The 23,012-nt window shown below is 40.6% G+C and overlaps 1 pseudogene; it reads left to right on the forward strand.

Annotated features, from left to right (window-relative positions):
- Window positions 1–120: 120 nt before the first annotated feature.
- On the forward strand, window positions 121–21,073 carry LOC140513970 (molybdenum cofactor biosynthesis protein 1-like; annotated as a pseudogene).
- The last annotated feature ends 1,939 nt before the right edge of the window (window positions 21,074–23,012 follow it).

Genomic DNA, 23,012 nt, shown 5'->3' on the forward strand with positions numbered 1-23,012 from the left:
ATATCTGTTAGTTATTGTAAAAATCTGTTGCTGGATTAAACACATATGAATGGATATGTGCTTGTCTTTGAATATCTAAATATGTACATGTGTCTGTTTATTGGTAAAAACCAGTGTGACATGGTGGATAGAGAGGTGAGTACATAATCAGAAAGACAGTTTCAAATCCTGCCATTTATATATGTTAGTTTGTGAGCCTGTGCAAGCCACTAATCCTCCTGAAATTTTAAGCAACTCTTCTGACACCCAGAAAGGGCTGCAATCTATGTAGGTAGAGAAATATGTCACCAGAAATTATCAACAGTGACAAAATTCCAGATCTTTCATGTATTAGCATATACACACTACACATTTCGTAGGTTTGCTGTCCAGGAACCATGGAGCATTTTATCTCAGTGTTAGCCCAGAGAATGAAGACCTTCACTGAATACTATTCCAATCATGTAATCCTGTTACTTCTCAATAGCACTTGACAGGACCATGGCAGCATTGGTTTGCTGTATTAAAACAAACTGAACCATTCTGCTTTTATGTACACATTGGTACTTGTCGACACACTATTAAATTGTGTTAATAGCCACTACTTATAAAGGTGTATATCTTGGTTGTTAAAAATCCAATACATGGTAAAGTATACAATATGTTCAAAATATTGCTCTCCTAGGAAATTGCAATTGCAAGATTTCTGTGACAGAGGACACGCCAACCAAATGTTGCTTTGTCTGGTCTTCGTATAACCCATCACAAGCTGAAGATGAGCTTGTCATTGAATCAGCAGTGATGAGACAAGCTCTCACCTGGGAATTTAGGGGCTTAGAGTGTTGTGTCAGTTACTGTGCAATTAACTACATTCTGCGTGATTATTTTTGGTTACAGCTGCAATCTTGATGAAAATCAAAGACAGATCTTTTTTTTTTAATCTCCCCAAATCGCTCTTTTTAAAGCAGTTTGTTTATCACGGTCTTCTTGTGTGGAAGATGGGAGACAGTGATAAATTTTTCAGCTAGTGACATGTTTCGCCAAAGGGGGCATGTTTGCTTGGTGAATGGCTACGTAAATCCAGTCTGACGCACACAGGCAGTCATTTCCTTCAGCTCCTTTTCTAAAGTTTGACCTCCTAGCTGCCTTTGAAATCACATCCAGACAAATGTTTGTAATGGTCTGAGGTATGAATATGGATCGGTGTACACACAGCTCCTGAGATTTAGAATGGAATCGAATGCCAAAGCTGAGATAGGTTTCTCACAGATATTTCAAACTATTTTACTCCCATGGAATATTTCAGACTTTGCTGAGGAAGTCTGATTTTCTTCTTTACCAGTGTGAAAACCCAAGAAAAAGCATGTAAGGGAAGAATTTTTCATTCCTCATGGTGCTTTCATTTCTGATTTGTTCCGTGTGTGAAAATGGGTCTTCATGGCTTAATTAAAAATGGAATTATCTTTCAATGGTGCATCAATCAGCTTTCATTTTTAGGTGGGTATTGTGGTCTCAAACAAATCTATTTCTTACTGACTGCCATAGATCCAGCATGTACAAATACACGTATGAGAAACAAAATGACTTGCCTGAAGTTACCCAGAAAACTAGAACAGAGCCTCAAAGAACCTATTTGTTAAATTTCATGTGACAATCTCAATGTAGATGAGGTAGATGTGAACATGGATAATGAAATAGATATTAGTATGTGTTTGTCCTTTGTTGCTGAAGAAGACCATGCCTTCAGAGAAATAATGACATGACTTGCACTTGACTTTGTTTTGAGTGAGGGAGGGCTGTGCAGGGCACCAGCCTCACTTCTCCTCCAGAGCCACCTGAATTCAGAGACCAGATATTCATCAGGATGACTGGAGATGAGCCAGGATGAGACAACTGGGGTTAAGTGACTTGCCCAAGGTCCACCTAGGTGCCTCCACCACTATATATTAGTATCAATATAGTAGAGGCACCTAGGTGACTTAAGTGTATAGATTGCTGTGACTGGAGTAAGGAAGACCTTAGTTCAAATTTGACCTCAGACAGTAACCGCTTGGCCCTGGGCAAATCGCTTTACCCTGTTTGCCTCAGTTTCCTCATCTGAAAAATAAGCTGGAGTAGGAAATAGGAAACCATTCTAGTATCTTTGCCAAGGAAACTCCAAATGGGATCACAGAGTTGGACACGACTAAACAATATGGATATAGATAGAGACATGACAATATCCATTCATTTCATTTCAGTTATTAAGAAGGCAGACCTCAAAGACACATAGTCTTATTCTTTCACATTTACACACTGTTCTCAGACACTAAAGCTGGCCAACAGTCTCTAAAGAAACAAGGAAACACAATCCAGCTGGTATATCTCTGAAGGTTTTTATTTGTTTCTTTGGGGCTTTGAAGGGATACCACATAGCACAGGAGATAGAGTGCTGGGCTTAGATAAGCATATTGCCAACTCCCCCCGCCCCACTACTCTAAGCTGCTTTTCTTGTACCTTGTTGTAACAAGTCATGTCCGGCTCTTTATGACCCCATCTAGGGGCAAAGATACCTAAGTAGTTTGCCATTTCCCTCTAAAGCTCATTTTATGGATAAGGAAACTGAGGCAAACCAGAGTTAGATGACTTGATCAGTTTTGCACAGCTGGCAAGTGTCTGAGGCCAGATTTGAACTCAGGTTTTCCTGACTCCACGTCTCTCACTCTATCCACTGTGCCACCTAGCTACTGTAGGTACGTCATCTATATCTACATTGATACTGATACCTATACGTACATCTATATCCATATCCATCCCTATTTATATCTATATCATTTATACCTATACCTATTTCTCCATTTATTAACCACCTGCTATGTGCCAGGCTCTGTGCTAAGTGCTGATCCTCTCAGCAATGTTGTGAGGTACATACCATTATTATTTTAATTGAGGAAACTGAGGCAGGTAGACGTGAAGTGACTTGCCCAGGGTCATACAGCTAGGAAGTATTTGAGGTTGGATTTGAACTCAGGTGGTGCTGATTTAAGGCACCATCCAGCTATCATCATACCAACATCCTGGTGCAGTTCATTTCACTGCTTCAGGTCACAGAGCTCCTCCTAGACTTCTCTGACTTTGTCCCTTACAGCACAATAATATTCCTAATCCCTCTGTTCAAAGTCCCACAGTGAATAGTGAGTGGAAGAGTGAGGAATTGGAGCCAGGTCCCCTGACCCATAAGCCAGTGTTTGTGAAAAATGCTTAGAGCCAGATGCCTCTCTGTAAATGACTCATATTTCTCACTGTCTGGTAGTCAACAAGCATTTGTTGCTTACTGTGTGTGTGTGTGTATATGTTTGTGTGTGTAGGTATATATGTGTATATCTACATACATGCACATATACATATATACACACATGTATAAATGCTTACCATATGCCAGATCTTCTGTTAAGTACTTAGGACACAAATGTATATACATATATATGTGTGTGTGTGTACATATATACATACATATGCATACATATATAAAACGCTTACTATATGCCAGGCCCTCTATTAAGTACTTAGGATAGAAAAATAGCCAAAAGAGTCTCTGTACGAAAGGAATTTCCATCATAATGGAGGAGACATGTAAACAATGATATACAAGATATTGCCTATGGTCCTGCATCCTTCATATGCAAAGATAGAAAGTTTCTAAGATTTTGTTGTTTTGGGGGAACTTCCTCCATTGAAGCGGATCCTAACCACCTAGGACAATATCTCAGTCCTAGAGAGTTGCCTAAGGCAATCAGAAGCAACTTAGCCAAGGTCTTACCAGTATGGGCTAAGGAGTGGGGGTAGAACCTAGGTCAGCCAGTTGGCAAGCATTTATTAAGCTCTTCCTGTGTGCAGGGCACAGTGCTTAGCACTGGGGACACAAAGGCCCAAACGTAGTCTCCACCCTAAAAGGCGGTTCTGTACTAGAGTACAGAACATGTAAGTAACTATGTAGAGAGAAGATCTATCTCTACAGAGTAATAGAAAGTGATCTCATAAGAAAGGGACTTGGAGGAAAGGGCTGGGGATCAGGAAAGGCCTCTGACAGAGGTGGAATTGGAGCTAAGTCTTGGAGGAATCCAGAGAAGCCAGAAGGCAGAAATGGGGAGGGAGAGAATTACCAATATGGGGCGGAGAGTGACAATGCAGAAGTAGGAGATGGCATGTCATGGGAGAGATGGCAAGGCAGCCAGTGTCGCTTTACAGAAGAGCATCTGGAGGGAAGAAAGTGTAAGAAGACCTGAAAGGTAGCGTGTGAGGAGCAACATGGCTAAGGACTTTGAAAACCAAAGAGAAGATTTTACCTTTGATCCCAGAGATAATAGGGATCCACTGCAGCTTACTAAGGAGGGAGCAGAGGCATGGAACCAAAGAGCTGGACAGGATTGAAAAATGACTGAACACAGGTCTGTATTTTATGAATACTTTGGCACTTTGGCAGCTGAGTGGAAAATGGACTGGAGCAGGGAAAGACTTGAGGCAGGGAGTTAGCAGAGTCTAATAATCTGTTCAAGGGATGGGTGTTGAGGGCTTAAACCAGAGCTGATGACTTATATATCTCCCTACTTCCAGGGACAACACTCTGCTGCCTCTAAAGTTACTTTTTGTTGATCCAGAAATTAAGTCTAGTCCCATGAGAAGGGAACAGAGAAGAAAGAGGTAGCTACGGGGACCTCTCTGGGCCAGAGACTGCCATACAGGAAAGTGGAAGTCGTCCGAGACCTGAACCCTTTGACTTTCCTCCAAAAAGAACCCAAAAGTATTTCTGGTGCCAACCTCTTCATGAAATTTGAGCTCTACGGCTAAGAAGAACAAGTTATAAGCCACTGTGAGGCCTCTGGATCTAAAGCATTGTGTAAGTGTGTGCTAGTTTTTAAAGTCATCTTTCCATTAATTAAAAAAAGAGGAAGACATAATTTTCAGGTTTTCTTCCTGACCAGCTTGTGGCCATATTTAATGTTAATATCATGTTCCCCTGGGAGCAGATAATTAGGATGTTTTTGTGACTAGTGAAATCTGACTTGTGAAGTGCATTATTTAATAACATACATGCTCTATCAGCACTTCTACAATTGACTACAATAAGTGGGAGTCAGACGATCCAATGTGCCAACCTTCAGCTCATAACAGAAAAAGGAGGGGAAAAGAATGATGCATCGGGCCTGCTGATACAAAAGTATATTGAAAACACACACCTTATGGGCTTTAACCTAAACCTCCCTATTCTCCCAAGGACCAAATTAAATTCCTTTGTTTGGCATTTGAGATTCCTTACAGTCTGTCTCTCATTCGCCTTTTCAACCTTATTACCATACTCAAGTCCAGTGCCAAACTGGTGTGATGAGGCCTCATGACTGAAATGCACTCCCTTTCATCTCTGCTTCTTGGAACCCCTAGTGTCCTCCAAGACAGCTGAAGCATTATGCTTTACATGGAACCTTTTATGATTCCCCACCCCCAATTTCTAGTGCTTTCCTTCCAAATTTTTGAAAAACACACACACACACTATATTGAAGAGACTACGAGCAAAGCTACTCTTCCTGTTTTTGATTATGGCTGATTTGGTGATGAATGCCCCCTCACTGGATACCAAACAGGAAGAGATTTAATTATTAAAAGAGACACATTTTGCGACACTTCTATACATAGGTTGTCTCCTCCAGTCTCTTTCTATCACCAGCATCCAGCACAGCATCTAGCACATAGTAGGCCCTTTTGCTTAATGCTTGAGTAGGGGAGGGGAAATTAATCAGAGCCCCTGTCCCAACTGATGAAATAATTATTATCGCAATATTCTTAGTGTTTGCCATATTAGCCGCGTGGTGGCTTGCATCATGAGCCATTTCCCTCCAGTCTTTGCTGATGGCCTTGCACTCCTGTCCACAGGAGAGCTATCAGGAGAGAGACCACCAGTGGACTCCACCTGCCTGATTTCATCAGGGAGGACAGACTAGGATGAGATTTCTTTGAGATCTTCACAGGAAGCCAAATGATTTCAAAGGGTCATGGTGGGAATTAGCTGCTTTCAGTTGGCCATTGGCAATCCCCAGAGGATTTCAGACTTCTACAGAATAACTGTAATTTGCATCTTAAAAGCCCAAAGGCTTTCCTTTATAGGTTTCCCTTTCTAGGAAGTCTTAAGAGTTAGACCCATATGTAGGTCTTTCCCTGCAGATGGTGTGATGACTTTTGCATGGGAATCTCATCTCAGTTCCTGGCTTGTTTTTCACTACACAATAACTTATCCCCTGTGACCAATACTTCTCCACTTAGAATGTATGTGGGGGAAAATTACAAATATTTCTCGTTTGGGGAGGACATCTGGTCACTAGTCAATCATCCCTTTAAGGAAATCTGCCTCTGACCTTGGACTGAGCTGGAAAGTAGTCTGGTGGGTTTAAAAGTTGCATCTGTATTGCTTGGAAAATGAACTCCAATGCTTCTTCACATCCATTGTTACTGGGAGGGCCTCACTGGCTCCTGATGGCATCATGGCGGGACAGTGCAGGAGGAAGTAGCTAGTAACAAGACCACTGGACAGAGGATGGTGCCAGGGGGCTGGGGCCCATTCCAGACACACAGTTAGACTTCTTCAGGCTCAACAGGCTAATTGCTCACAGCTGAGAGCAAGCAGACCATTCAGCAAACCTGATCCATCTGCTGATGGAACATTTGAGCTGCAGAAGCAGGTTTTAAAGACATTTGGGGGGAAAACGTTAGTTTTGGGGGGATGGAGGGAAATAAGGGAGGAGGAGAGAGAGGGGAAAGAGAAAAAACTTCCTCCTTGGTGTCATGTGCCAGCCTTAATTAACAGCTAATGAAAGCAGATTGTATTTAACGGATTTTAATATAAATTAAGTTTAATGATGACACATTCAAAATAGTACACTGAAATCAGCTTGTATTAACAAGCTAACAGATGTTGGCATTTTTGTTATTAATTATACATTTCATTATCATCTGATTATTGTCAAACATCATTTGACAAGGAAAATTGTATAAAAGATTCATACACATTAGTTATGTTGTTAAGGGGAAGTGTAAGTCTGTTTATGATTGGAGTATCTTGAGTAAATCTAATAGGACTTTTTTAAAACAAAAATCAAGTCTACTGAAGGCCACAGAAGCAAAGGAATGTATTGTGATGATCTTTTTCTCAGCATCCCTTCTCATTTATGAATCCCAATGTACTCCGTGGACCCCACTGTTTTGTTACAGAATGCCATTACCAGCTCTATGCATAGTGGGAAAACATAGCTATCCTCCCACTGGAGAGGAATGGTGCGGTAATAGATAGAATGGGGGCGGGGAAGTAGATGCCTAGATTCTAATTCCACCTTTAACATCTACTACCAGTGTGAATATTGACAAATCAGTTTCTTCTGTAAAATGGGGATGTTTCTAGGCTCAACAAGGAACATTGATTTCATTCCTAGTTGTCAGATATCTATGTTGGCATTATGGAGAGAATTCTAGACTTGAAGTCAGAAAGACCTGGCACTAAGCTGAGTAACCCTGAGAAGGAAATAAATCTCTCTAGGTCTCTACTTCCTTATCTGCAAAAAAGAGGGAACTGGACTCAGGTACCTCCAAGGTCCCTTCTAGCTTTAAATCTATGATCTTATGAAGAATAAATTTAAAAAATCAACAGGTGTCAGTCACTCCAAATAACCCAAACATAAAAGAGTCTGTACTTTCTCCTGCTAACAAGAATCTTCTCCTCTTCTCCACTTGGAATGAAATCACCAATGCCTAGCATACATACTCACTGCTGGTGACAGAGATGTTTTATCTGCAATGATAATAAACCCTTGTGTATGCAGTGATAGTTTTCAAAACACATTATGTTAATTTCCGGCAGTGTCCAGGGGCAAAAGATTCTATTCGTAGGAGAGACACCACGGGAAAGGAAGGGCCTCATCTTCTCCTTCCCTAGGTCCTATGGCTCTGAGAAATGAACTGCGGACTTTGCAATCTCTGTAGGAATTATGAACCTAATCCACTTCCCCTCCACAGAGACTAACGTGGTATGGGGGAATTATGCCCCTCCCCTTTCAGGTGTGGGGAAAATGTGTATATGTTTGTTCTTATTATACTTTCAAAGTAAATATTCCTTTATAAAAAAAAAAAAGTCCACCACACCTATTATTTCATTTGTTACAATCCAGTGCGGAGGAGGGGAAAATATAGGGAACTAAAATCATTCCTGGTTTATAGATGAAGAAACTTAAACCTCAAATGACTTGTCCAAGGTTACTTAATTATCATTTGAAATAGGATTTGAACACAGGTGTCCCTGGCCTCTGACTCTAGTATCCACATTGCCATTTGGACCACATTGCCTGAAGACTGCAAGTCCATGTGGGTTGGATGGCAGCCATAACATTCTCTTTTAGGTAGCTGCAGGAGATGTTTGTCTCTGGTGTGGAATGTTTGTGGATTAAAGAAGGCATATGATTCTGCTGGTTGTTACTATATAGGAAACCCAATGAAGAGGAGCTGCCTAGAGTGGTTGGTCGACATCATGTGTTCAGTCCCTAAGGGGATAAGAGCAAGTGTTACAGACATAGAGGAGACAAGGCTGGGACTGTATGTTGGTGGAGGGGACAGCTGCTTGATCAGTGTGATTTAAAATGCCAAAAGGCCCTGCCTCTCCCAAAATATCTACCTACTAGTCTGCCAGAACATCCTACTATTCTTCTACCTATTCTTAAGCTCCTAAGATCACAGATTCCAAGCTAAAAGGAACCTTAGAAATTGTCTAGTTCATCCCTCTTGGTTTATAAATAAGGGAATTTGTATCCTGAGTCATCTCCAGTCATCCTGCTGAATATCAGGCCACTGGACCCAGATGGCTCTAGAGAAGAAAGTGAGGCTGGTGACCTTGCACAGCTCTCTCTCACTCAAGTCAAAGTCAACTGCAAGTCATGTCAACATCTTGATGTCATGGTCCTCTTTGAGAGTGAAGGACAAACACAACAAAAACAATAAATAAGGAAATGGTAGCCCAGAGTAGTGAGACTTACCAGAAGTCTCCCAGATAGTAAGGCATAGTTAGGATTTGAACCCAGTTACTAGGTGGCACACATGCCTGAGTTTAAATCTGGCCTCAGGCACTTACTAACTGTTTGACCTTGGGCAAGTCTTTTATCCCTGTTTACCTCAGTTTCCTCACTATAAAATGAGCTGGAGAAAGAAATGGCAAACCACTCCAGTATCTTTGCCGAGAAAATCCCAAATGGGATCATGAAGAGTTGGACTGAAAATGACTAAACAGTAACAATATAAGATCATAGTATCATAGATCTAGAGCTTAAAGGGACTTTAGACACATTCTAGTTCAGTGCTCTCATTTTATAGTTGACAAAACCGAGGCCTCATTTGGTTAAGCATTTGTCCAAAGTCACATAGATAGTCTGTGGTAGAGCCAAGATTCTACCCTGATTCTATTGCAGCTGCCAAATTCCCACTATGAAAATGCCATCAGTCAGTCAACAAGCAATGATTAAGTACTTGGTATGTGCCAGGCACCGTATTAAGTTCTGGGGATACAAAGAAAGACAAAAACACGCAAACAACTTTGTGTCTACACTATATAGACAATGTAAAATGGAAGTCATCTCAGAGGGAAGACGCTGGCGTTAAGGGTAGTGGGGAAAGACTTTCAATTTCAGCTGGGACTTGAAGATGCAACAAAGATGCCAGTTTGCTCAATGGTCGCTCATAAGCCCAATTCTGCATCATCGTCGTGAGACTGGTTTTCCAAGGCTGGACCTTGCTTTGGTAATGCTGTCAGCATGAAAAAGACAGCCTCCGTTCTGCCCATAGGGATACCGGCATAACCTGTGTCTTGGGTAGCAATGCTAGGGTTGGATTAGGCCAACCTGTGTTTGAATCAGTCATTGCTTTACTGTAGTCTTTTCCCCAGTGCTTTGCCTGTAATAGCTTTTCACTAAATGCCCATTGAATGAATGGGTTTATAAGGTGCTTAGAGATCACCTAGTGATCTTTTACAGATAAATAAATTGAGGTCCAAAGAAGTGAAATAATTCACATAGGAACATCTTAGAACTTGCAAGGGTTTAAATGACTTTTTAATCTACAACTCCCTCTTTGACAGATATGGAAATTTTCCTAAGCTGACATAATGAATAATGGTAGTCAGGTTGGGAACACAGTCTCCTGATTCCCAGTTCAGTGGTCTTTCTAGTATATTATGCTGCCTCCTCAATCATTTTATAGTCTTTTTTTAAAAAAAATTATTTTATGCAATAAACAATTGTTCCATGGAGGAAAAACCTATGATAATTTTAAAAAAGTTATTTTTTCAAATACTAATGTTTGCAAAGCACATTAAATATATGTTATCCCATTTGATCATCTTAGTGTTGCTTTGACATGTTTGGCTTATTTGAAAACTTTGAGAGGCACTTGAAGTCCAGAAGCTCCCTCCTTCCCCCCCCAACAGAAATATGGTGTTATGGTGGTACTTACTTTGCTTTATGAAATATATACTTTGCACCCATGTGCACTCGGACTGATTTAATAGATACTACCACCCCAAAATAACTCACATAAAAAGCCAGATGAGGGCAACACCCCAGAATAACCATAGGATAAAATGTATCCTGCTGTCAGCACCATTTGGCTGGGCTGCTCATGTCTTATAAACAGAGAGGATGTAGGAATTCCCCGAAGATCCTTCTCCGACCAACTTTATGTTGTGAAGCATGCTACTAGACATGCCATTGGATGGCATAAGAATTCCCCAAAGAGGAAGCTAAGGGCATGTAACATCTGCCCTCAATCATGAGACTTAGTAGTGCAAATGCACTCCACATGTTGTATTACATGCCACAATACTGTTCATCTGTTAGATGAATAAGTATGATGGGAGCAGAGTCTGTCAGCAAGCAAAGAGCTTCAGACAGGCTGTGTGTCTCCTGAGTTATAACTAGGAACTTTTGTACCTGAGGTGTAGAGGGATGAATGATAAGTAGAGAGAGGAATGAGGCTGGTGGAGAAAGAGATCACCTGGAGTTTGACTCTGGGATGCCCCAAGACACCGTGATCCTTCTATAGTTCTGAAGGACTGATCATTAATGTGGGGTGGAGGGAGGGGATGAAGGTGTAGACTTTCAACTGCTAAAGGAAGAGAGCTCTGGGACAGTGAAAGTTGGCCTCTAGCTTTTGGCACCCAGAATTAAAGCCAGTTGCCCTTTCCCAGTTATATCTTTTCATTTGTACAGAGTTCCTGGTTCAGCGCTCACTTTCCAGGAATCAAGATTGGGTTATTCTCCCTTCTAAAGAGACATAAAATCTACTCCTTTTTTTCTATTAGTTGCCTTTGTGATGCTAATTCATAGCTATGGGAAGTCCTCCTAGCCAAAGTAGTCTCCAAATCCAATAGTTAAACCCATCACATTATTATGTAGAAAGAATGAAAGAATTTCACTTCCGATTTGGATTAAGATATCCCTGTCTTCCAAAGGAAGACCCAAGTGAGATTCCCAAGTGAAAATAAAGAAACAAAATGCCATTTCAGCAAATGAATTGAGGAGTCCCCTATAAACCTTTCTCTAAAACAACTGGGTGGTTTATCCAGGCTCAGGCAGGATTGTCACGGTCCTTCATATCAAAAACAGGGTCACTTGTCAGTATAATCAGGGGTTTGTTTTCCTTCCCTTATTGCATGTCAGCACAAACTTTGCTCATTCAATGCATTTCAACACCGTCAATGACATTCCTTTAAAAAACTAGATTGGTCTCAAGGCAGCTTTTAGTTTAATGGGATCAAAAAGTAATCATGACTAAGACAAAGGTGAATTTATTTTCCATGCGCTCACATGCTCCCCCCGCCCCAACTCTTGGGAGGAGGGATGACTTAGTAATTGCTAAGCAAGTCAAGTGCCTTCACCTCCGAATGCAAGACAGGCACCCAGCTACAAATCGCCCTCTTTGTGCCAAATAGTGAAAGCTTGGACACGGTAATAATTCTGCCTTTATGTAACTAACATCCCCCTCCCACAAGTTACTTTTTCAGAATTAAACCTTTTCAGTGAGAAACTCTTTCACTCCCTTGTTTCATATTATGTTACCCCTGTTCCTGTTCTTTCTAGCCTGCTGTTCTCAGTCAAATGATTTTAAGTGTCAGGAAATTAAATTCTGTACATCCCTCAAACAAAACAAAACAAAAAAAAAGTATGTGCGCTTTGGAAGGTCTCCATCATGAAAAGCAATTTTTTTTTTTGGTGGTAGATAATGAGAAACTGACTTCTGATTTGTTTAACCCCTGAGGAGGCTTGAATGTTTAAATGATGGTTAATGTGCCAGACTGACATGTGAAAACCTGGGGGATGGGAGAATTAAAATTCAGGGAAAACAAGGTATGTTTGTGCCCCTGTTTTTGAGCGTGTTCTCTATGAATGTTTTCCTCAGGGAACTTTTCTTAACCCCTCTAAAACTGGGATAATTATAAACTTTTAGACTGATTTTTTTAATGGTGAGTAAAATGCTAAGGCATATTATGTATTTATTTCTGGCATCTGCCAAAATGATTTCTAAAAACTGTTCAATGGAAGGCAGTAGGCATATTTATTCTGAAAAACAAAGACTTAAAGAAATCTTCTCCATATGCTTTCTGTACAAGTAGGTATTGTATTATTTGTATTTTTATATCCATTGTCCAGCAGAGTTCCTGGCATATATCAGGCATTTAATAAATATTTTTTAATTGAGTAATTCAGATATTTGAAGTGTAACATAATGGATGGAGAGTCAGCCTTGGAGCCCAGAAGAATTAAGTCCAAATTCTTCCTGAGACACATATTGGCTGTATGACCTTGGGTTAATTACTTAATCTCTTTGTGCTTCAACTCTCTTAAAACTATAAAATTCATAGATTGGCTCATAGAGCAAAAAAGGAAAATGACAAATGTTGAAGGGGATGTGGGAAAATTAAGACACTAATACACAGTTAGCGGAGTTGTGAACTGATTCAACCATTATATGGAGCAAATTTTGAACTAAGCCCAAAGTGCTACAAACACTCTGCATACCCTTTGACTTAGCAATCTCTATCCCAAAAGAGATAAAAAACCAAAAAGGAAAAGGACCCATATGTACAAAAATATTTATAGCACTTCTTCTCTGAGTGCAAAGAGTTGAAACTGAGGGGATACCCATCAACTGGAGGATGCCTGAACAAGTTGTGGTATATGATTGTGATGGACTACTTACTATTGTGCTATAAGAACTGGTAAGCAGATTGCTCTCAGAAAAACAAGCAAAGACTTACATGAACTGATGCAAAATGAAATGAGCAGACCCAGGAGAGCATTGTATACCATAAGTTCCCAAAGTGTGTGATACTGCCCCTTGGAGGGGCTCTGTAATGATCCAGTGATGTGGTAGTAGCCTCAGGCACAATTGGGGGCATTGAATAAAAATAAGGGAGTTGTGGAAGAATAAGGAAAGAAGAGAAGAAAATTTTGAAGGACCATTCACATATGTTTCATCTGCTGTGTCACAGAGTTAAAGTCAGTGTTAAAATTATTTCCCAAATAAACACACAAAATACACGTTATACTTGATCAATGGTCAAGTCCACTGACAGGTTTTAGCAAACCACAGTTGGAAGGCAAGCATGTGTCATGCATTGTAGGGGAGTCCAGCAGGAACATGTACATGGAATGACTTGTTTACCATATGATACTATATGGTTACATGACACAATATTGCCTCATCAAACTTTCAGTGCAGAAAACCTCCCCACATTTACAATAAACTATTAAATTTAAGATGTCATTAAAAAGTATATATTTTTTGAATTGATGCAAATTTAAAGAAAGTAGATTTCCAGGGGGATACTGAGTAATTTTTTTTTTTTTTTGAAAAGGGGATGATAGACTGCATAAGTTTGGGAACTTCTGTTGTACATGGTAACAGCAATGCTGTCAGATGATCAACCAGGAATGACTTAGTTCTTCTCAGAAACACAACAATCCAAGACAACCCTGAAGTACTCCTGATGAAAAATGCTATCCATCCTCAAAGAAAGAATGGATGGTAACCAAATACAGATTGAAGCATTCTTTTGGAACTTTCTTTCTTTTTCTTGGGGTTCTTTTTTTGGGGGGGTCTATGTTTTCATTTACAACATGGCTAATATGGAAATATGTTTTTCATGACTATACATGTAGAACTTATATCAAGTTGCTTTCTCAATGTGGGAGGGAAGAGAGGGAGAGAATTTAGAACTCAAAACCTTAAAAAGCATGTTCAAAACTTTTACATCTAATTGGGGAAAAATAAAACACTAAATAAATAATTTTTTTAAAAAGACTATAAGATGCAGAAAAGATGCTCACCTGCATTGGTAGAGGGAATTCCTTCATTAAGCTGCTCCCTGTTTTACGGGTCTGATCTAGCTGATCTCCTCTACTTGAAGGGTTGTTATGTGGAAAAAAGAGAACTGTTTTACTCTACTTGGCTTCAGATAAAGAATAAGGAACAGTGGGAAGAAATAATAGATGCAGGCTCAAGAAACATCCAAATAAGTAGGTCTGTGCCAAAGTAGAACAGGTCACCTCAGGAGATGGTGAGTCACCTGTCACCAGTAGTTTCCAGGTGACCACTTTTCAGGGATATTGTAAAGGTTATTTGTACTTTCGAGCTGGGATCCCCTCTAAGACCCCTTTATAGATTAAGATCTAGTTGAGATTTCTGTTATGGTATCTATTGTTACAATTCTTGTACACAGAAAGGCTGAGCAGTCCAGCGTAACTCAAATGTAAAATGCCTATAGGGAACACACATCATCAGTTTCAAAAAAAGAGGAAAAAAGGATTCTGGGCCTTCTTGGCTTCTAGGCTTCCTCTGGTTGACTTTGATTTAGAGCCTGACCAATATGTTTCTATCTTTCTCAAAGAACTGTGAATAGAATGGACATTGACAGTAATATACATTCAGCTCTATAGGGATTAGGCCCATGGAGCTTATCACATTTTCTGATAGAAGGGCCAGCACTTTCCTATACAATTTTTTCCTCTTACCCACCAAATGGAGAGGCTTTACCTAAAAGCAGGCTGGCCCTGGACCCTGATTGCCCTATATAATTGGTGTCAGTTTCCTAGCTGACATGGGCTAGGCCCAAGGATGTGCTGGTAAATGTTTAACAACACTCCTCTGGGGGGAGAAATATGTACACATGACAGGCTTTTAGGATTTATATGCATTATTAATATTTTTACCACTTTCTTAGGTCTAGACAATAAGGAAAGCAAAAAATCTGAGCCTGATTTGGCAAGGTATAAATACTCACACTAAAAACTTAACAATCGGCTCAAACTGACACCAGCATATCCCTGCCCAGTGACTTGATGGACTTTCTCTTTTTAAACTCAGTGTCCTGGTAGTTTAAGGCTGTAAAAAATCCCAGCCATACAAAATCGATGCCTCTTCCAACCTGAAATGCAGTTAATCAACCTTATCCTGCCCTGCTAACCAGGCACATTTCCATTTGGAAACAAAAGGATGAGTGTGTGTGCATGTGAAATATAAACACCACTGTATACATTTTTGCATGTCCTTGCTGTGCTAGGGCAAAGTCAACCACCTTGTGTTACACGTTCAACAGGAGTGCTGATATTACAGTCATTCTTTGGACACCTTACTTATTTAAATTGTTTGAGACAGAAAGGAGTCAGAACACACGTAAGGGCTTTGGGGTGGGAAGGAAGATGGAACCTGACTTCCCCTTGTATCGAGATCCTAAGATTCACAAGGAAATTGAAGGAAGAACTATTTCTGCATGGCAAGGTGAGCACTTCCATTTCTCTTCATTCAAACTATAAAATCATTGAAGTGTAGTAGCACCACTGGGGAACAATTGAATACATTTGGACTACGTAGTAAATGGAATTTAATTGGGCTTTAAGAAATTACGAAAGTGAAAGTTGGGAAGACTCGTGTTAACTGATACAGAGTGAAGTGAGCAGAACCCAGGAAACATTGTTATTTACAATAACGACATTATAATGAAAAATGATTACTAAAGATTTAAGCAATCTGACCAGTGATGCATTATGGGTCCAACTCCTGGCATATGACCATGCATATTTAATATAAGGATTTGGGAAGGAAGGAGAAGAGAATTTGGTAGGGTTACCAAAATCAAAAAATAAAATAAAGGTAAAAGTGAGAAAATAGGGTCATTGAAACACATTAAAATAGTAGAAAGAGAACAGAAGGAAGGTCAGTAGGAAATAGGCAAAGAGGATAGTGTTGAAAATGCACACTGGATTTGTTGCAAGCTTGGAGAGAAAAAATGAACCCAACGTGGGCACATATTTGTGGCTACATGGGCAATCTAATTTTTTTGCTCTGTGTTGCATAACGTGACAAATACATCTTACATAGTTAAGTTCAGAACAGAAATCTTATTTTTTAAAAAGAAATATAGTGCTGTAATTGAATCATTTGTATAGGTCATAGAGAAATAGTGCAGAAAAAATGGTGAGTCAGCCCCCCAGTCAAGATGGATTGGATTCAAGTTTTGCTTCTGACATATTTTAGTTACTTGACCCTGGACAAAGCCCAAATCTCCCACCTTGTGTGACATTAGGAAGATCGTACAACGTCTCAGTTTCCTCATGTGTAAAATGAATGAGTTGAATCAGATGAGCTTCAACCTTTGATCACTTTACAACTCTTTGTCTGTGATTGGATGCCCCCTAAGTACACCAAGCAGCTCTCTAAGATTATATAAGTAGCCAAACAGCTGCCAATCTGTATTGGTAAAAGTAGGCACCTATATGGCTTCTTACACTGATGAAACTGCAGGTCTAAATAAACAAAAACATTGAACTTAATTGATCTCCTATTAAGTCAACATTTTGTGGTATAGGCCGCTTGGTAGCATAATGGGTAGAATGCTGGACTCGGAGAAAGGAAGGCCTGAATTCAAATTCAGCATCAGACACTTACTAGCTGTGTGACCCTGGGCAAGTCACTGACCTTCTCAGCCTCAGTTTTCTTATATGTAAATTGGGTATAAGACATAGCTCCGAACCCACAACCCATAGAACAACTACAAAGAAGTAACTCACGGCGAATTCTGCACCCAGAGGCCACAGAACCTTGGAGCGAGGGAGATTTCTGTTCCGGAGAGACCTGCAAACCTCTCATAAAAGGTCCTTCATGCTGCGGACTGGGCGCCGGGACTGGGAGCTGAGTACAGCCCTGCCGTGGCCGCGGCACCGAGAGGAACAGATCCGAGCGGGCTTCAGGGACGGGATCTCCAGCGGCCGCACAAGTACCTCCACCCACAGGTGACGGGGGTCGGTGAGAGAGTCCCTTTGGCGGGTCGAGGGGGGAGTGGGGTGCCCCCATGGCTCGGGCCCCCTCAGGAGACAGAAGCTGAGGGGCAGCGGCAGACCAGGGCTCTCCAAGCAGGCAGGAGCCTGGATCCATTGTTGAAGGTCTGTGCATAAACTCCCTGAGGGAACTGAGCCTGAGAGGCAGCCCTGCCCTCACCTGAGCATCTGAATTTAATCTCACACTGAATAGCAGCCCTGCCCCCGCCCAAAGCCCTGAGGCTGGAAGCAGCATTTGAATCTCAGACCCCAAACACTGGCTGGGAGGATCAGGAGGTGAGATGGGTGTGAGGAAAATATTCAGAGGTCAAGTCACTGGCTGGGAAAATGCCCAGAAAAGGGAAAAGAAATAAGACTATAGAAGGTTACTTTCTTGGTGAACAGGCATTTCCTCCCTTCCTTTCTGATGAGGAAGAACAATGCTTACCATCAGGCAAAGACACAGAAATCAAGGCTTCTGTGTCCCAGCCCACTCAATGGGCTCCGGCCATGGAAAAGCTCAAAAAGAATTTTGAAAATCAAGTTAGAGAGGTGGAGGAAAAGCTGGGAAGAGAAATGAGAGACATGAAGTCAAAGCATGAACAGCAAATCAGCTCCCTGCTAAAGGAGACCCAAAAAAATGTTGAAGAAAATAACACCTTGAAAACTAGCCTAACTCAATTGGCAAAAGAGGTTCAAAAAGCCAATGAGGAGAAGAATGCTTTCAAAAGCAGAATTAGCCAAATGGAAAAGGAGATTCAAAAGCTCACTGAAGAAAATAGTTCTTTCAAAATTAGAATGGCACAGATGGAGGCTAAGGACTTTATGAGAAAGCAAGAAATCACAGAACAAAGCCAGAGGAATGGAAAAATGGAAGATAATGTGAAATATCTCATTGGAAAAATAACTGACCTTGAAAATAGATCCAGGAGAGACAATTTAAAAATGATGGGACTACCTGAAAGCCATGATCAAAAGAAGAGCCTAGACATCATCTTTCATGAAATTATCAATGAAAACTGCCCTGAGATTCTAGAACCAGAGGGCAAAATAAATATTCAAGGAATCCACAGAACACCGCATGAAAGAGATCCAAAAAGAGAAACTCCTAGGAACATTGTGGCCAAATTCCAGAACTCCCAGGTGAAAGAGAAAATATTGCAAGCAGCTAGAAAGAAACAATTCAAGTATTGTGGAAATACAATCAGGATAACACAAGATCTAGCAGCTTCTACATTAAGGGATCGAAGGGCATGGAATAGGATATTCCAGAAGTCAAAGGAACTAGGACTAAAACCAAGAATCACCTACCCAGCAAAACTGAGTATAATACTTCAGGGGAAAAAATTGGTCTTTCAATGAAATAGAGGATTTTCAAGCATTCTTGATGAAAAGACCAGAGCTGAAAAGAAAATTTGACTTCCAAACACAAGAATGAAGAGAACCATGAAAAGGTGAACAGCAAAGAGAAGTCATAAGGGACTTACTAAAGTTGAACTGTTTACATTCCTACATGGAAAGACAATATTTGTAACTCTTGAAACATTTCAGTATCTGGGTACTGGGTGGGATTACACACACACACATGCACACACGCACACACACATAGAGACAGAGTGCACAGAGTGAATTGAAGAGGATGGGATCATATCTTAAAAAAAAATGAAATCAAGCAGTGAGAGAGAAAGATATTGGGAGGAGAAAGGGAGAATTGAATGGGGCAAATTATCTCTCATAAAAGAGGCAAGCAAAAGACTCATTAGTGGAGGGATAAAGAGGGGAAGTGAGAGAAAAACATGAAGTCTACTCTCATCACATTCCACTAAAGGAAAGAATAAAATGCCTACTCATTTTGGTATGAAAACCTATCTTACAATACAGGAAAGTGGGGGATAAGGGGACAAGCAGGGTGGGGGGGATGATAGAAGGGAGGGCATGGGGAGGAGAGTGCAATTTGAGGTCAACACTCATGGGGAGGGATAGGATCAAAAGAGAATAGAAGTAATGGGGGACAGGATAGGATGGAGGGAAATATAGTTAGTCCTATACAACACAACTATTATGGAAGTCATTTGCAAAACTACACAGATTTGGCCTATATTGAATTGCTTGCCTTCCAAAGGGAAGGGGTGGAGAGGGAGGGAGCTAAAGAAGTTGGAACTCAAAGTTTTAGGATCAACTGTAATGTTCTTACCACTAGGAAATAAGAAATACAGGTAAAGGGGTATAGAAAGCTATCTGGCCCTACAGGACAAAAGAGAAGACGGAGACAAGGGCAGAGAGGGATGATAGAAGAGAGAGCAGATTGGTCATAGGGGCAATTAGAATGCTTGGTGTTTGGGGAGGGGGGGGGGATAAAAGGGGAGAAAATTTGGAACCCAAAATTTTGTGAAAATGAATGTTAAAAGCTAAATAAAAAAAAAAAATGAAAAAAAAATTGGGTATAATATAGTATCTACCTCCCAGGAATATTATAAAGATAAAATGAAATAACATTTATAAAGTACTTTGCAAACCTCAAAGTGCTATGTAATTGCTTATTACAATTACTGTGATGACGATGATGGCAAAACCACTCACCCAACTTTAGCAGGGAAGTAAGGACTACCAGGCAAGGAAATTGCTTACAGTCACCTCTAACGGGATGTTACTTTTTACATATTATAACTAATTTGTCTATATAAGCTAAATTTTAATTTTTTTCCTTTTCCCTTATAAAAATTGTGAGACCATCTTCCTACATTACAGAATTATTTCCAAGTTATTATGAGGGGGAAATAAAAGAAGACCCCACAACTGTAATTCCCAAACAAGATCATATTAAACATGCAGTTCCAAATACTACTAGGAATACTAAACATATCCATGTCTGTGGAAAGATCTGAGTTTGAATTCTAGCTCTGACACTCTCAGCTCTGTGCCTTAGTTTCTTCATCTGTATAAGGGAAATAATAATATATGCACTATTTATGTTGCAAGGTGAGCAAAGTGCTTTTAAAGTGCTATATAAGTGTGAGTGATGATGACAATGATGATGAAAGAAATGGTCTGCAGATATTAAAAATTTTTCATAGGTGGGAGGAGAAGCATTAGGAAACTATGTCATTCAAGTTCCACAGGTCCTTCTTCTAACGAACTGAGGCTAGAGGCAGGTTCTCCCTGGAGATTCTACAACTCTCACCCACAAGATCCTTACTCCAGCGTTAAGTGCCTTAACATAGAGACACCACTTCCCCCAGCTTCCCAGGATCTCTCCCCATTCAGACCAGCTGACCCACCTGGACTCAGGGGGCAGGCCACCATGGTTGATGTGGGTAGAAAGTCAACCACAGAGTAGGTGTCTGTGGCCTCAGATGTGATCTTCCTGGGGCCTGAGGCCTTCAACCTTTTTCACCAGAACCAGCTATGGAAAGGTGATACCTTGGCTATGGCCCAGTTGGCACTCAAATTGACCAGCCAGCTGATCCCACTGTTCCATCACGTGGCTCTGATCCATATCCAACTAAAGCTACAGGTGGATGCTGTCCACCATGCTGTAGCGATCCAGGCATCATGTCAGGTCTGGGATCCCATAGGTATGGAAACAGAGACTCTTACTTCTGCTACGATAGCTGCCCTCACCCTCTATGACATGTACAAAGCAGTCATCAGGGACACTGTCTTGGGAGACATCAAATTGCTTATCAAAACAGGGGCCTGGCAGGGGGACTTCAACTGAAGTTAATATTCCAAACAATCTAAGCCCTAGCTCTGACAGACGAATAATGTCCCTTCCCTTTTTAAGTCTTTATCAGACTTTGTATCAGAGTTTAGGTGAGAGGGCATTTCATCCTTGTCTGTATCACTGTTCCTTTTCATCATTCACATTATCCAGAACCAAAAAATATCTAGTCAGGGACTCAAAGCCAGAAGGGGTATCAGGGACCATCTAGTCCAAAACCTTCATTTTACAGATGAGAAAACTGAGGCCCAAGAGAGGGAGAGTAACCAGCTGGGATGGGGAGGTGGGGGGCCAACACAGCTAGTAAGAGGCAGAAATGGGCTTAGAACTCATGTGTTATAACTGGGGATGCTGAGATTCCATAATAACAATGCTTTACCTTTGTAGAACATTCAACACTTTTCAAAATACTTTCACATATTTTACATAATGATATGTATCATTTGACCTTGAAATAATGCTCTGAGGCCCCAGTGGGGAGCCAAACGTCTGAATCATATACAAATTAAAGCAGTGGCCCTGGATAAAAGAGTTTATTAATGCTATTGACAGAAGAAGAAGAAGAAGAAGAAGAAGAAGAAGAAGAAGAAGAAGAAGAAGAAGAAGAAGAAGAAGAAGAGGAAGAAGAGGAAGAAGAAGAAGGAGAAGGAGAAGGAGAAGCAGAAGCAGGAGAAGGGGAAGAGGAAGAAGAAGAAGAAGGAAGAGGAGGAGGAGGAGGAGAAGGAAAAGGAGAAGAAGGAGAAGGAGGAGGAGAAGAAGAAAAAGGAGAAGGAAAAGAAAAAGAAGAAGGGAAAGGAGAAAAAGAAAAAGAGAAGAAGATGAAGAAGATGGAGGAGGAGGAGGAGGAGGAGGAGGAGGAGAAGCAGCTGCAGCAACAGTACCTATGTCATTCTCAGATTCTCCATCAGGAAGTTCTCAGAGTGAAGGAAAAGAAAGAACACTGAATTTGGACTTGAAGACTTGATTGTGAACCATGTAGGTAACCCTGGTTATGAAACTACCTGTGTTACATGGCATATAATAATCATAATACCTACATAATTTGGGGCAAATCATTTCACCTCTCTGGACCCCAGTTTCCTCTTCCACACAAAGAAGAGTTTTGGAGTAGATGACCGACCTGACCTCCAAGATCTAGAGTCTATTCTAGATTCATTCTATTGCATTTGTTACGTCAGTAGCATCAGAGAGGACTGCCCACTTAAAATGCTTACGTCACTGAAGATAATAAGCAATGGTATACAAAAAACTAAAGAAAATATCAATGGCTACGTTTACAGGAATATCTGAAGATTGGGGAAAAATATGACTGAGCCTACTGTAAGAGCAGTACAATCTTCTGGAATGTTATTGCTAATAATTCAAAATGCATCATGACAGGAAGTTTAAAATGACTAAGCCCATCAAGTTGTCGTTGTGGCAGACATCCTTTAAGCAAGTCTATTGCAGACTCTGATTAGGACCAAGTAATGGAATCTGCGAGGAAGAATCGATGAAGCCCTGCGTATTGCAGTGTTTATAGATGAAAGAACAAATACTCGGGGAAAAGGAATCATAAACTTCAGGATAACAAGATCAGTAGTTAACAAGATCTTGGAAACCAGGAAGAATATACTCTTGGCAGAGCAGAGTGGTTGTCAAATATTTGAAACCCTGTAGAAAATACTTCCATTTCTTTAGTGGATTTCATCCTTATGGCTACTTCCTTTACTGGCACAGAATACATCTATTCCATATCTTATCCTGTAGAATTCTTGTGCATGTCTCCCTATAATTCCTCCATAGATGCTCTACTCAATAAACAAGAGATCCTCCTCTGGGTGTTTCAAGATTTTGTAGATGCCAGTGAAGAACTCAGACTACCCATTGGTTATCCTCTCCTTCATGACATGAATTAACTATCTCCTCTTCCAGTAATATACCTACATGACGTACA

Source organism: Notamacropus eugenii, chromosome 7 (assembly GCF_028372415.1).
Source record: "Notamacropus eugenii isolate mMacEug1 chromosome 7, mMacEug1.pri_v2, whole genome shotgun sequence".
NCBI classification, from domain to species: Eukaryota; Metazoa; Chordata; class Mammalia; order Diprotodontia; family Macropodidae; genus Notamacropus; species Notamacropus eugenii.